Raw genomic sequence first — 16850 nt, forward strand, 5'->3', positions numbered from 1 at the left:
CTAAAAAACATAATTTAAGTACGCCAAACTGAATAATATGCTAAAATAATGATTTTTACAATGTAGATCAATATTTTTTTCTACTCAAGAAGTAGTTCACTAAACATAAAATGCATGCCCATTTAGCTCGGCTTTATCTTTGGATGATTTGATTTGGTTTGTTAGGCAAACTGCCAAGACAACAAGAAGAGTATGTTTTAAGAAAATCATTGAAATTCATCATTTGATACTAGGAGCTACTTTATCAAAATTATTCATAAATACGATTTAAGGGAAATTAAAAACCGCGTTTGTTATCAACGTCGCAACGTTGCTGCACAAACGATATGATCTAAAGAGACACACTATTAGTCACCACTTCCCTCAAGTGTTCTTCTTAGCAATGATAACTTAACAACAAATACAACTTCTATTTACCCCTACGTAAATATTGATTGATTAGTTATAAAATTATAATTATATAAAACACATGTATAAACAAAAGTTGATAGTTTTTTATAATAGTGTTTCTCGTCTAACAAATCTTAATAATCTAAATACACCTAATTCGCTATTACAATTTATCAATAACTTCGATATATATATATACAGCGCAAATTAAGGAAATATAGAGCCAGACGGTCTCAACTTAATACACTTGATGAGCACCATCACCAAACATGTCGTGTTATTTTCATATGTAAAATATTCCGATCATACACCTTCTCAAAAGAGAAAAAAACAAGTTCAATGTCACAAACATCAACAAATTTTTAAATGCATATAAATGTACAAGAAACTACTTGACAGTATTTAATGATAATGTTGTAAAAGTTAAAAACAACATAGATGATTTGTATATTTAGATTTGTAAGTAATTTAGTAATAATATTATATTTTACTGGGTGACGTAGGGGATGGAAGATACCAAGGAACGGTCCTGACCGGTTTTAACATGGCAAAGCCCAGGATTTATCTTGGTCCCTCTTTCATCCCAAGTGGACACTGACCTCCCCGTGGTGTCACCTGGGGAACTGCCTTTAACACCCGTTAAAGGTAGTGAGCTAACATGTGCCGCGCGTTCACCCATAAGAACGTTAAAAACTTGGGTTTGGGCGTCGGGTTAGTAACCCTCCCCTAGAAAAAACAGCCTACTATGAAAAAACGAAAGAAAAGAAAAACAAACCCCTCTAAAGTTGACGAACCCCGCAAACGTTTTAAGGACCATGATCTGCGAATCTGCACCTGGAATGTTCGCACTCTTTATAGAGAAGGTGCAGTCTTCGCATTGGCAGACGTACTTGAAAAGTACAAGACCGATATTACTGCCATACAGGAAATACGATGGATTGGGAAAGGCGTCACAACAACACCTAAAGGTGACGCACTGTATTATAGCTGCCATGACGTAAAGCATGAGTTTGGTTGTGGATTCGTAGTTAGTCGGAGACTAAAACATCTTGTATCCAGCTTCACTCCAGTGAATGAAAGACTTGCTGCAATTCGAATAAAAGCTAAATTCTTCAACATCAGCTTTATTTGCGCTCATGCTCCCACTGAAGAAAAGGATGAACAGACCAAAGATATATTTTACGAGCGCTTAGAAGAAACATATGACCGTTGCCCTGCCCATGACATTAAAATCATTCTAGGCGATTTTAATGCCAAATTGGAAAGGAGAATATCTTTGGCCCAACAGTCGGGAAATTCAGTCTCCACAGTGAAACATCTGACAATGGTATGAGACTGATAGACTTTGCAGCTGCAAAAAACATGGTAGTTAGCAGTACCAGATTTAATCATCTCGATATTCATAAGGGCACCTGGCTGTCTCCAGATCAGAAAACAAGAAACCAAATTGATCATGTTGTGATAGATGAAAGACATTCATCGAGCGTGTTGGATGTACGATCGTTCCGAGGCGCAAACATTGATTCGGACCACTACCTTGTTGCAGCAAAGGTACGCACCCGCTTAAACGTAGCAAACAAAGTACGAACAGACACAACACGAAAGTTATACATCGGTAAGCTGCAATCACAACAGATAGCCACAGCATATTCCACTCAACTAGCCCAATTGCTTAATCAAAGCCCTCCTCATCCCGATAACATATCAGCGCAATGGCAAAGCATTGCCCACTCCATGCAAACAGCCGCAAAATCCATACTTGGATACCAGAGACCTCCACCAAGGAATCCATGGTATGATGAGGAGTGTCGTGCTGCCACCGAAGAGAAAAATGCGGCATATAAGGCTACTTTACAATCCGTAGCAACGCGTAGCGCACGAGAGAGATACAGGGAGAAAAGGAGAGAGGAGAAACGTCTTTTCCGCAGGAAAAAGAGAGAGATGGAAAAGCGGGAGTGTGAAAAAATCGAGATGTACAGGAGCCAGAATGAAGTCCGAAAATTCTACCAAAGAGTCAAGCATCAAACTGATGGCTTTGGTACAGGCACATCCTCCTGTAGAGACCAGCAAGGTAATTTGGTAACTGATACAGATAGTGTACTCAGGATATGGAAAGAACATTTTTCAAATCTGTTGGTATCCAATAGCAGCGAAGACGACGAAGATACCACAGTCCCAATCCCAGAAGATGGTATTGAATGTATACCGCCCAGCCAAGATGAGGTAAAGACAGCAATAAATCGGCTGAAGAATAATAAGGCAGCAGGGGCCGATGGCTTACCAGCCGAGCTGTTCAAAACCGGAGGCGACACGCTGATAAGGTGTATTCATCAGCTAGTTAGCACCATCTGGCAGGAAGAACGAGTACCCGACGATTGGAACCTGAGTATCCTGTGCCCCGTCCACAAGAAGGGAGATAAGACTGTATGCTCTAACTATAGGGGCATAAGTCTACTCCCTATTGCCTACAAGATCGTGTCAGGGATATTGTGCGAACGACTAAAGCCAATGGTCAACGAGATTATTGGACCATACCAATGCGGCTTTAGACCTGGCAAGTCCACCATTGACCAGATATTTACCCTGCGGCAAATCCTGGAGAAGACCCAAGAGATGCAGATCGACACCTACCACCTTTTTGTCGATTATAAAGCAGCCTTCGACAGTCCGCTGCGCTCAAAGGTATTCCAAGCCATGTCTGAATTTGGTATTCCCGCAAAGCTCATCCGGCTTTGTAAAATGACTTTAACTGACACGAGGTCCTCAGTTAAAATAGGAAAGAACCTCTCCGAAGAGTTTGGTACCAAAAGAGGTTTCAGACAAGGAGACAGCCTTTCGTGTGACCTCTTCAACATCCTGCTAGAAAAGGTTATACGAGAGGCAAACGTCAAAAGAAGTGGCACAATCTACACCAATAGTCACATGTTACTTGCTTATGCTGATGATATAGACATCATGGGTCGATCAGTAAAAGAAGTAACTGATACCTTTATAAAAGTCGAAGGAGAATCTGCTAAAGTGGGTCTGGCGGTAAACGGTGAGAAGACCAAGTTGATGGTGTCGACGCGCAATGCGTCCATTGAGCTCGGACCGACTGTGGAAGTTGGTTCCTATAATATTGAGGTAGTAAAAGACTTCGTCTACCTCGGCACCTCCGTCAACACAACAAACGACATCAGTTGTGAAATAAAAAGAAGAATTGTATTGGCCAACAGATGCTACTTTGGATTAAGTAAGCAGTTTAAAAACAAAGCCACATCTCGTCAAACAAAAATAACGCTCTACAAAACACTGATACTACCCGTGCTGATGTATGGCTCCGAAGCCTGGGTACTTGCGCAAGCAGACATGGCAGTGCTTGGTGTGTTTGAGAGAAAAATTCTTCGAAAGATCTACGGACCAATCTGCGTTGACGGTGAATATCGACGTCGCATGAACCACGAGCTGTATCTGCTATACAACGACATCAATATTGTTAAACGTATCGAGATGCAGCGATTGCGTTGGCTAGGCCATATCAAAAGAATGAGCGATGATGAACCCACTAAAAAGGCGTATGAATACATGCCACATGGCGGTGCACGCAGAATTGGCAGGCCAAGGAATAGATGGCGCAAACAAGTGGATGATGAGATGACAAGGCGCGGTATTCCAGAGAGCAAAGCAACAAATAGAGAGGAATGGAGATCTCTTCTTAGTTCGGCCTATAGAACAAATGTTCTGTAATGGGCCAGCTAAGTAAGTAAGTATTATATTTTACTTCTTCTTCCAACCAGTATCAAACCGCAAACTAAATTGATTTTAGTCAACCCTTCTACCTTCACATTTCATTTAACCCAAAAATAATTTCCCTAAGAATTTAAATCTAAGATTTACTTTATGAATAAGACTTTCGTTTTTGGTGAATGGATATAAACATTTCGAAAATTCCATATATTTTTATATGTGGAACCGCTGGCAAAAGTTATGAAATACATAAATACCATATTACAAGATTAAAGTAAAACTCTTTTATCAGACAAGTTTAAAATATTTGTTCGAAGTCTTAACTGAAAGTGGTATTTATAATATCTAATAGTATGATTATGAAAAACTTTTATCTCAATATTTTCGAGTTCAAAATCCTAACAATGTTTTGTAACCAAAAAATGTGTTTCTCGTCATAACTTAAAAATGTATTCATCAAATTGGACTACAATACGTTATAATATACAACAACAATGCAGTATATATCAACAACTTAAGGTGAAAGATCAGTAAAATATATAATAGTTGCCCTTCTTATAAAGTTAGTTCTTAACCAAACCCAACAAAAGCATTGAACTCGTCTTCAACTTATGGTGATGTACAATGCCCACAAATATATTTAAGTCAAATCGATTGATGATATCAAAGAACAGAAAATGATTTTCAAATCATTAAATTTCATTTGGAGTGATCTAACACGGGTATTTAGACACATACTAACAAGTCACAGTTTACAATAATAACAAGTACGTCTAAACACAGACGAACAATATGATTTTGCTTGATTCAATTGATTGAAAAAATATCAGAAACCAGAAATGTATACATCAAATTTAAACTATAGCATTTTTTATAATATGCAATAACAATGTTATACAAACTAACAACAACACATGAAATACCAATAGCATCTTAGCAATAGAATTTTCCTTTCTTACCAACTATTCCCTATAATTACATGTAATTTTTAAATCTATATATATAAAAAAGGATGATGGTAGTTACTACGCTTATAACTCAAGAACGGCTGAACAGATTTTGACAATTCGCGCCAAATCGGAATGGTATCATGGCAGAAAAGGATAAAACCTAAAAAAATCGCGAAACTTTGCGAAAAAATTGCAAAAATATTTTTTCAAGAAAGTCAATTTTCCCACAAATTTCTATCGAGCTTCGCGTTTGGAGTATACCTTGACACCTATTTGGACAGTTTTGGCGAAAAATGCCTCTGTTTTGTAAATTTTTGAAAGTTGTATAGAAGAAAATAGAAGAAAATTTATTCACAATCAAATCGTTTTTCATTTATTTTCAAGCGAAAATGTTTAAAAGGAGAGGGCTTAGACCATGCTTATATTATAGCCTTATCAATGGGGATATATTTGACGTATTGACATTTGAAACCCAGTGGGTTTTTTAATTCTGGTTATATATAAACGTTCTATCAATTTAGAGTTTGTTAAAATTAGTGGTGGTTTCAGATTCCGATTGAAAAAAAAATATGATAACGCCGAAAGTGGTTTCCACAATTTCCACGTTAAACAGAGAAGTCAGAAAAAAGTAGACGAAGGTGGTTGGTTACCTCAAAATAGTTTAATTGATTCAAACGCAAATTTCCTTCGTATTCAATTGCTTGAGTGAAATATCGTGTTCAGTGGTTAAAACAAGAATTGCAGAAAACCATCGATTATGAACCGAATAGGTGCGTTATGATATTATTTAGCTTCAACTGTGCTACCAAATATTTTTATTTACATCGCAAAACGTGTTATTTGTTTAAAAAATATATCTTAGTCCCGATTTACAGTTGTGTTCTGTACTTACCAAACTGCGAGACGAAGTTCGCCGGGTCCCCTAGTAATTAAATAAAAAACAACAAACATCACACAATGGCCACGAATGCATTGAAGACGAATCGATTGATGAATTCTTTGACCGTTTTCTTACAAAACATGTAACAGAAAACAACAACAACAAGTGTATTTCATAAGTCAGTCAATGACAATCACCACCCAAAAATATTTAGACACATTCACATTTCAAATATGTATATTTTTTATGAAGTGTGATCTTACATGAGAATTTAGCTTCTTAGTACAAATCATACTTTACAATAACACAAGGTCATTTAGCTGCTTTGTACAAACCACACTTACAACAAATGCACACACATACAATTGATTCGTGGTCAACAATGACAAGTGCATCTAAGCAACAAGAATTAAACCATGATCTTCAGTTCATTGATCCCAATGTTCATTCCCCAAAGTTTTAAGCTATGATCCAAATGTTAGGTTGTCGTCGCTAGGGTTTTTTTTTTTTTTTTGAAACATTGCACAATTTATTCTTAGTCATTCCCTCCATAATATGGCTGCCTAGAAACGAGATGTAACAGGTATCAAAAACATTCCACACTTTACAAATTAGCTGATTAGTAAAATGCCCCCCCCCCACTTCTTTTTGTCCAGAAACGAGATGCAACAAGAATCAATCATATCACCAACATTGAAATATACTCACATGAATATTTAGATGATTAGTACAAGTCATACTTACAACAATAACAAGAACATCTTAAAAACAAGAACCAAACATGATCTTTAGAGTTCTTTGTTCCTAATATTCATTTCCCCTCCCCCAAAGTTGGAAGCTATGATCCAATTGTTTGATTGTCGTCACTAGCTTTATAAATAACCAATGACACTCATCGCCCAAAAATATTCATATTCACAGTTAAAATATGTACATTTTGTGAAGTGTGGTCTTACATGGGTATTTAGCTGTTTAGCACAAATCATAATTTACAATAACAACGAGCGCATCTTAAACACACAACACGAGCATTTAGCTGTTTTGTACAAACCACACTTACAACAAATACACACACACACAATTGATTCTTAGTCATTCCTCCCCTCAGATGCATGCCAAGTAACGAGATGTAACAAGAATCAAACATACAATACTTTAAAAATCTAAAAAAAAATCTAAAGACAGACACTTAAAAGATATGAGACAGACACACTTCATTCTTAAACAATCCCCCTCTTATTATTTTTTGTTTTGTCTAGTAACGAGATGCGACAAAATCAAAATCATACCACCAAAATTGAATCACACTCACATGAATATTTAGCTGATTAGTACAAACCATTCTTACAACAATAACAAGTACATCTTAACAACAAGAATCAAAACATGACCTTCAGTTCATTGCTCCCAATGTTCATTCCCCCCCAAAGTTTTAAGCTATGACCTAGTTTTACGTTATCACGTAATTATTTTTAATTGTCGTCCCTTGATTTTATTGCACATTATGGTTTAAATTGCCGAAACTGATATTAGGCTGAATTTCAAGCCTCTGTAGTATACTACTGCCACACAAACTTATGCTTTCTCTTTTCTCCAGAGTTGTCATCGTCGGACGTCACAGTATTGAAGCAGGGGAATGGTAACATATACCTAGCATCATTATACCTGCCGTTCGACTCCCCGACATTACCACCTTCGTCGGAATTGCAGCAACTGGTGAGAAGGATAAAGCAAACAGGTAACGAAGTACTAGTAGGTAGCGATGCTAACTCTCCCCACATCTCGTGGGGTAGTACTAACATTAACAAAAGGGGTCAAGCCCTTATAGATTACTTAAATACTAACGACCTGATTACACTTAACACCGGGAATACGCCAACCTTTGTTAATAGAATTAGGGAGGAAGTACTAGATATAACGATATGTTCAGAAAATTTAATAAACGAGGTACACGAGTGCAGGGTCCTGGAGGAACACTCCTTCTCAGACCATAAGTATATTAGATTGAAAATAGCTAGGACATCGCCTAACCCGATAACCTTTCGAAACAAATCCAAAACAAATTGGACAAAGTTCGGAAAACGAGTAAAAGAAAGACTTGGGCAACCAGATGAGGAATGCCTAAGTAAGGAGGACATAGAGAGAGATGTCCTAAAGTTAACTGAGGCACTAGTAAAGTCTTTCGAGGAAAGTTGTCCCCTTCGAGAGGAAATCCGCCTACGAAAAACCCTGGATGACAGGGGAAATTCGGAATAAAGGCAAGGAGGTCCGCAGACTTTATAGTAGGGCCAAACGTAAAAAAGCAGCTGTATTCTGGGACAACTATCAGGCAAAATTAAAGGAATACAACAAAATGACAAGAAACGCCAAACGAAACTCCTGGAAGCTTTTCTGCGAACAGGTGGATAATGTAAATGACGTTTCAAAGATTAAAAAGTTTCTATCTAAAACCCATACACAGACCGAGCAATTGGTCGATGGAAATGGAAAAAGGATTGAAACCACAGAAGAAACTCTAGGCCTTCTGATGAAAACTCACTTCCCGCAGAATACCATGGTTAGCACTGAGGCATCGACGGAATGTATTAACTCATCGGAAGAGGCACCAAAGATCGACAGCTTAATGGTCCAGCAAGCCATTTTACCATTACACCATATAAAGCAGCTGGACCAGATCAGATATTCCCGGCTTTACTACGGAGGGAAGTGGACTTTATTGCGTCCAAACTGGTCGGGATCTTCAATGCATGCTTACAACTTGCATACACTCCTATAGCCTGGCAGGAGGCAAGGCTAGTCTTTATACCCAAACCTGGCAAGGCAAGTTATGCAACACCAAAATCTTATCGACCGATAAGTTTAACTTCATTCTTACTCAAAACAATGGAACGGACAGTCGACACCATGATAAAGAATTCAAACAACATGCATACGTTAGAGGCAGATCAGTTAAAACCGCATTGCATGAGGTAGTACACCACATAGAAAGAACCTTCGAAATGAAAATGTACACACTTGCTGTATGCATCGACATCGAAGGCGTAAGCACCGAGACACTTATCCACTCCTTAGACGAGTTTCAGGTAGACACGGCCTTAAGGAACTGGATAAACCACATGCTAAGGAATAGATGGATAAGCTGCGGGCTATACGACGCGAAAATAAGAGACAAAGTTGGACGAGGAACGCCACAGGGAGGGATACTTTCACCTCTGTTGTGGGTTACCACCATAAACAGTCTCTTGAGGACCCTAACCGAAGAAGGATTTGACCTAGTCTGCTACGCAGACGACGTTATAATACTTCTGAGGGGAAGAATCCGAATCAACTCTGTCGAAGAGCAGAAACGGCTCTAAAAATTGCTTTTAACTGGGCCAGGCCGAGAGGTCTGAACGTCAACCCGGAAAAAAACAGAATTATGTCTATTCACTAGAAAAACGAAAATGGGACACTACGAGGAACCAGTTTTTCTAGATAAGACAATAAATATCTCCTGTACAGTTAAATATCTAGGAGTAATTCTGGATAGGAAACTTAAATGGAAAGACCATATACAAGAAAGGGCTAACAAGGCCCAAATATGTTGGTCAACCTGCAGAAGGGCGATAGGCTCAAAATGGGGGTTCAATCCTAGGATGATACACTGGCTATACAGAAGCGTAATTAGACCAATTCTAACGTACGCGTCTGTGGTATGGTGGACAGCCATGGACAAAAAATGCAATGTGGAAATATTGCAAAAGGTCCAAAGAACATGCTGCCTAAGCATTAGCGGAGCAATGAGGACCACACCGACTAGGGCTCTAGAAACAATTTTGTTTGTACACCCAATAGATATTCAGGTAAGGTATGAGGCAGCCATCGCAGCTGTAAGGCTAAAGTCGATGAGCGAGTGGATCGAAAAGAGCCACCAAACATACCACCAAAACATATTAAAGGTCACAACGGGTGAATCTATAAATCAGGTAGTATCGGACCGTATACCTGAAACTAGTGAAGTAGCCTTGTGTGAAGTGTCAATACCTAACAGAGACATATGGATCGTCAGGACAAAGGCCAAGGAGACTGCCAAAAGTATCCTTCAAATGATACTGAAGAGGCGAGTTCTGACAAAAAGAAGGTGAGCGCGACATCGGAATCTTCTGCGGTGGCCAAGGACTCAGTAAAGAAGCCTACCTCCACCCAGAAGAGGAAGATGGACGCTGAAACCGGAACGGAGCCGCTATCGACTTACGCCAAGGTAGCCAAGAGATACTGCAAGGACTAGCTGTGCTACGCAGTAATCGATACTAGTAAAGGATCTGAAAGGCTACACAAGGAGTACTTATCGGAGATCGAGAAATCGATCAACGATAAAATATTGGAACAAATCCTGAAAGGACGAGTCCCAATAAAAATAAACTGCTGTGAGCCAAGGGGGGACCTCCTATTGTACCACCTGGACTCACACGCAAACTCTGCAGCTCTCGGGGAGGTAGTCAGCAGTATAGCAACTCCATGGGAAGGTGGCAGACTAAAACTGGTGAGGAAAGACGAAATTCCTCATCTAACCAAAGCATCGGTGTACGTCAAGGGGTATGGCTGCAAGCTCGAGACGGAGCGCATGCTCGAGGTCTTTGGCGTACAAAACGAGGCCCTAAAGGTGGAAAGATGGGAGGTCTTCCACAGGGAGGAGAAGGAAGACGGCACTCTCCTTGTGATGGGGATCGACGATCTCTCGCTAGCCGGGCTCGTCAAAACCAAAGGCAAGGCATTCTTCGTCTCGAACTCGGTCTTCTTCAAAATTGGAAAGGCAAGAGTTGGTGAGGAGGAGATTGCCAAACCAAACAACCAAGAGGTCAACCTACCAAAAGGCTTACAGGAGGGAGGAGCAGACGAAATTAGCGACATCCAAGAAGCCAACCTACTGGAGGACCAATGATTGAGGTCATCCAGATCAACCTCCATCGGAGCGAAACGGCAACACTAGCCCTGATGGACAAAATAACTAAAGGTAATATACATATTGGTTTAATCCAAGAACTTTGGACCATAAAAACAAGGTTTCTGGACTTAACCATATAAATTATAAAATTTTTTACGCAAATACGGGATTCCGACCGAGGACCTGCATTATATGCCACAAAAACTTATGCTTTCTTTTTTCTCCAGAGTTGTCATCGTCGGACGTCACAGTATTGAAGCAGGGGAATGGTAACATATACCTAGCATCATTATACCTGCCGTTCGACTCCCCGACATTACCACCTTCGTCGGAATTGCAGCAACTGGTGAGAAGGATAAAGCAAACAGGTAACGAAGTACTAGTAGGTAGCGATGCTAACTCTCACCACATCTCGTGGGGTAGTACTAACATTAACAAAAGGGGTCAAGCCCTTATAGATTACTTAAATACTAACGACCTGATTACACTTAACACCGGGAATACGCCAACCTTTGTTAATAGAATTAGGGAGGAAGTACTAGATATAACGATATGTTCAGAAAATTTAATAAACGAGGTACACGAGTGGAGGGTCCTGGAGGAACACTCCTTCTCAGACCATAAGTATATTAGATTGAAAATAGCTAGGACATCGCCTAACCCGAAAACCTTCCGAAACAAATCCAAAACAAATTGGACAAAGTTCGGAAAACGAGTAAAAGAAAGACTTGGGCAACCAGATGAGGAATGCCTAAGTAAGGAGGACATAGAGAAAGATGTCCTAAAGTTAACTGAGGCACTAGTAAAGTCTTTCGAGGAAAGTTGTCCCCTTCGAGAGAGGAAATCCGCCTACGAAAAACCCTGGATGACAGGGGAAATTCGGAATAAAGGCAAGGAGGTCCGCAGACTTTATAATAGGGCCAAACGTAAAAAAGCAGCTGTATTCTGGGACAACTATCAGGCAAAATTAAAGGAATACAACAAAATAACAAGAAACGCCAAACGAAACTCCGGAAGCTTTTCTGCGAACAGGTGGATAATGTAAATGACGTTTCAAAGATTAAAAAGTTTCTATCTAAAACCCATACACAGACCGAGCAATTGGTCGATGAAAATGGAAAAAGGATTGAAACAACAGAAGAAACTCTAGGCCTTCTGATGAAAACGCACTTCCCGCAGAATACCATGGTTAGCACTGAGGCATCGACGGAATGTATTAACTCATCGGAAGAGGCACCAAAGATCGACAGCTTAATGGTCCAGCAAGCCATTTTACCATTTCACCATATAAAGAAGCTGGACCAGATCAGATCTTCCCGGCTTTACTACAGAGGGAAGTGGACTTTATTGCGTCCAAACTGGTCTGGATCTTCAATGCATGCTTAAAACTTGCATACACTCCTATAGCCTGGCAAGAGGCAAGGGTAGTCTTTATACCCAAACCTGGCAAGGCAAGTTATGCAACACCAAAATCTTATCGACCGATAAGTTTAACTTCATTCTTACTCAAAACAATGGAACGGACAGTCGACACCATGATAAAGAGTAAGATCCCCAACGATATGCTTAAATTCAAACAACATGCATACGTTAAAGGCAGATCAGTTAAAACCGCATTGCATGAGGTAGTACACCACATAGAAAGAACCTTCGAAATGAAAATGTACACACTTGCTGTATGCATCGACATCGAAGGCGCTTTCAATAAAGTAAGCACCGAGACACTTATTCACTCCTTAGACGAGTTTCAGGTAGACAGGGCCTTAAGGAACTGCATAAACCACATGCTAAGGAATAGATGGATAAGCTGCGGGCTATACGACGTGAAAATAAGAGACAAAGTTGGACAAGGAACGCCACAGGGAGGGATACTTTCACCTCTGTTGTGGGTTACCACCATAAACAGTCTCTTAAGGACCCTAACCGAAGAAGGATTTGACCTAGTCTGCTACGCAGACGACGTTATAATACTTCTGAGGGGAAGAATCCGAATCAACTCTGTCGAAGAGCAGAAACGGCTCTAAAAATTGCTTTTAACTGGGCCAGGCCGAGAGGTCTGACCGTCAACCCGGAAAAAACAGAATTATGTCTATTCACTAGAAAAACGAACATGGGACACTACGAGGAACCAGTTTTTCTAGATAAGACAATAAATATCTCCTGTACAGTTAAATATCTAGGAGTAATTCTGGATAGGAAACTTAAATGAAAATACCATATACAAGAAAGGGCTAACAAGGCCCAAATATGTTGGTCAACCTGCAGAAGGGCGATAGGCTCAAAATGGGGGTTCAATCCTAGGATGATACACTGGCTATACAGAAGCGTAATTAGACCAATTCTAACGTACGCGTCTGTGGTATGGTGGACAGCCATGGACAAAAAATGCAATGTGGAAATATTGCAAAAGGTCCAAAGAACATGCTGCCTAAGCATTAGCGGAGCAATGAGGACCACACCGACTAGGGCTCTAGAAACAATTTTGTTTGTACACCCAATAGATATTCAGGTAAGGTATGAGGCAGCCATCGCAGCTGTAAGGCTAAAGTCGATGAGCGAGTGGATCGAAAAGAGCCACCAAACATACCACCAAAACATATTAAAGGTCACAACGGGTGAATCTATAAATCAGGTAGTATCGGACCGTATACCTGAAACTAGTGAAGTAGCCTTGTGTGAAGTGCTCTAGCACAGATTCCCGCTGGAAGCTGTGGGTTTACGGATGGGGCGATAACAGATTGTCTGCTTTGGTTTGATACTCACACAAGGCCTACCACTGTAAATATCCTTACGGATAGCAAAGCAGCCATCAGAGCTATATCAACCAAGACAGTGAATTCTAGAACTGTCTTGGAATGTATTAAATCTATAAATAATTACTCCCAACACGGTAAGGTAAGCATTATATGGGTACCAGGGCATACCGGGATTAGGGGTAATGAAATAGCAAACTCCTTGGCAAAACAAGCCAAGGAGCAACCCACGGTAAGTCTAGAAAACGCTAAGCCGTTTAAAGCTACGCGACTAGAACTAAAGACATGGGCAAAAAATGCACATGTATCACTCTGGAGTAGTGAAGAGAAGGGGAAAAACACAAAAATCCTATGGGGAAACCCAGACGAGGACAAAACAAAAGAATTACTTTTACTAAGTAAAAAAGATATTAGTAGACTGACAGGAATCCTTGGAGGTCACCTAGGTCTAAAAGCGCATCTGCACAAAATAGGTTGTGCAGAAAACAGTGAATGCAGAGCATGCGGAGAGGACGACGGAACGTTGCAACATTACCTCTGCCATTGTCAAGCCTTCACAAATCTGAGAACCCAGTTACTAGGAAATGACATTATACCAGGACTCGACCAAATTAGGACAATCGAGTTCAAAAAGATCAGAAACTATGTAAATAGGACAGAGATCCTAGACTAAGTCAAAAAAAAAAAAGATATTCCTCCATAACCCAAAAATTAGAGCGCACAACAGGCCTACTTATGGCTTAAGTGTATGTCCACATGGGCATGTGGTGATCTAGGATCACCCCTCTTATCAAGTGAATGCAGAGCATGCGGAGAGGACGACGGAACGTTGGAACATTACCTCTGCCATTGTCAAGCCTTCACAAATCTGAGAACCCAGTTACTAGGAAATTACATTATACCAGGACTCGACCAAATTAGGACAATCGAGTTCAAAAAGATCAGAAACTATGTAAATAGGACAGAGATCCTAGACTAAGTAAAAAAAAAAAAAAAAAGATATTCCTCCATAACCCAAAAATTAGAGCGCACAACAGGCCTACTTATGGCTTAAGTGTATGTCCACATGGGCATGTGGTGATCTAGGATCACCCCTCTTATCAAGCTAACCTAACCTAATGTATTCAATTTTGTAATCTTAAAAATTAATATTACCAGCATTACGAAGACAATAAATGAAAATTAAAAACCAACAAGAACAAGTAAGAGAGGCCTATAGTCGGGCGGGGCCGACCATGTTATACCCAACACGAATTCGCCCAAGAATGTTATTTCCAATTTTTCATAATTCGGTCCAGTAGTTGCAGAGGAAATCAAGGTCAAAGTTAAAATTTTGAATTTTTTTCATAATCAAAAGCAGTTTTTGAGCTTTCATATGTTCTAATCTATTAATAAGGTCAAGGGCCAATAAATAGATCATAAAATTACAACAAAATTAAAAACAAGTATTTTTAATTTTTTTTCGAAAAATTTAACATTTATTCAAAAATAAAAAAAAAAAATAATACTAAAAATTATCTTCGCCTAAATTTATTTATTTGTTTATTTCTGCACAAGAAGACATAATGTCTTATAAGGCAAAATTTTCAAATAAATAAAATCAGCTGAGCCCGGCTGGGCTTTGAACCCATGTCCTTGAAAACACAGGAAAAAAGTGTTGTCACGGCGTGTTAGCGTTCAGAGCCAAACTCTTCACTTTCAAAGGCAGCGCTAAGCGTTTATCATGAAAGCACAACTAGATGGGAAAATCCCTATTGTTGCTGTAAAAAACAAAACAAAATGCATTTGAAAGAAGAATAGTTCGAGGACAGCGAAGCCGCTCCACATAGAATATGTCTGAAGAGCCTTTACCGAAGGCGAAATATGCTTTCCTTTTTCAGATGTATTATTGATCACTAAGCTCGATTTCAACGAGAAATTAATTAAAAAAATATATTTTAAACAAATAAGAACGGCGTTAAGTTTGGCCAGGCCGAACTTGTTATACCCTCCACCACGAGTTGTACTGAAGTAAAATGGAACAATTAGCTTCCTTTCGTTTATGAAGCAGACTAAATACCAAATTTCAGCAAGTTCGGTAAGACAATGTGGGTAACCTTCAAAATACCGTAGTTCAGGGGTACAGTTCCATGGGGGCTATATCAAAACGTCGATCTATACCTACAAATTTCTGGCGGAAAGTTTTTAGACTCAAAGAAGACTAAATACGAAATTTCCGATATTTCGGTAAAACCTTCAAAATACCGAAAATCGAGAGGTACGCTTCTATGGGGATATACCCGCGGACCGATTCTGATAATTCTTTTCTGGAATATTTTATATCCCCATGGAAAACTACATAACAAATTTCTGTCTTTCGGTGGGTTATTGACGTCGCAACCTTCAGAATTATACAAATTGGGGAAAAATGTGCTATGGTACCTATACTAAGGCGCATTATACGGCTATACTAAGGCGTGGGGGAAAGATTTATACCCCCTAAGAAGACTAAATACCAAATTTCAGCAATTTCGGAGGAATATTGAGGCCCCAGCCTTAAAAACACCGAAAATCTTGAGGAAGGTTCTATGTGAGCTCTTTGAAGGAACGTTTAATACCCCAAATGAAGACCAAATGCCAATTTTCAGGTATTTCGGTGGATTATTGTAGCCACAACCTTCAAAATACCGAAAATCGGAAGGTACCGTCCTATGGGGGCTATATGAAGGCGCGAACTTATACCGACAAATTTCTGGGGGAAAGTTTTGTACCCCCCACGAAGACTAAGTACCAATTTTTACCATTTTGGTGTGATAATGAGGCTAAAACCTTCAAACTACCGAAAATCTGGTGGTACCGTTCAATGGCTATATCAAAACGTGGACTGATATAGCCCCTTTGCAATACCAAAAATCCTAGGAGTACTAGAAACTTCCGAGCCAAAATTTTATACCCCCAACGAAGACTAAGTACAAAATTTCACACATTTCGATGTGAGAATGAGGCTCAGACCTTCAAAATATCGGAAATAGGGAGGTACCGTTCTATTGTGGCTTTACAAAGGCGTGGACCTATACCGACAAATTTCATATGGAACGTATAATACCCAAGATGAAGACCAAATACCAAATTTTAGCCATTTCGGTGGAAAGTTGAGGCCACAACCTTCAAATAGGGAATAAGAGGAATAAGATGACAAAACAGTTATTTAATGTCCAAATAACAAGAATAAAATAAAAAATTCAATC

General features: G+C 39.5%; 1 protein-coding gene across 3 annotated transcripts in view; it reads left to right on the plus strand.

Moving 5' to 3' along the window:
• Elk (Eag-like K[+] channel) overlaps positions 1–16850 on the plus strand; it is a 989230-nt gene that overhangs the window by 711837 nt on the left and 260543 nt on the right. The window lies entirely within an intron of this gene.

Source organism: Musca autumnalis, unplaced genomic scaffold (assembly GCF_047663935.1).
Source record: "Musca autumnalis isolate F117 unplaced genomic scaffold, ASM4766393v1 scaffold_5, whole genome shotgun sequence".
In the NCBI taxonomy this organism is placed as follows: domain Eukaryota; kingdom Metazoa; phylum Arthropoda; class Insecta; order Diptera; family Muscidae; genus Musca; species Musca autumnalis.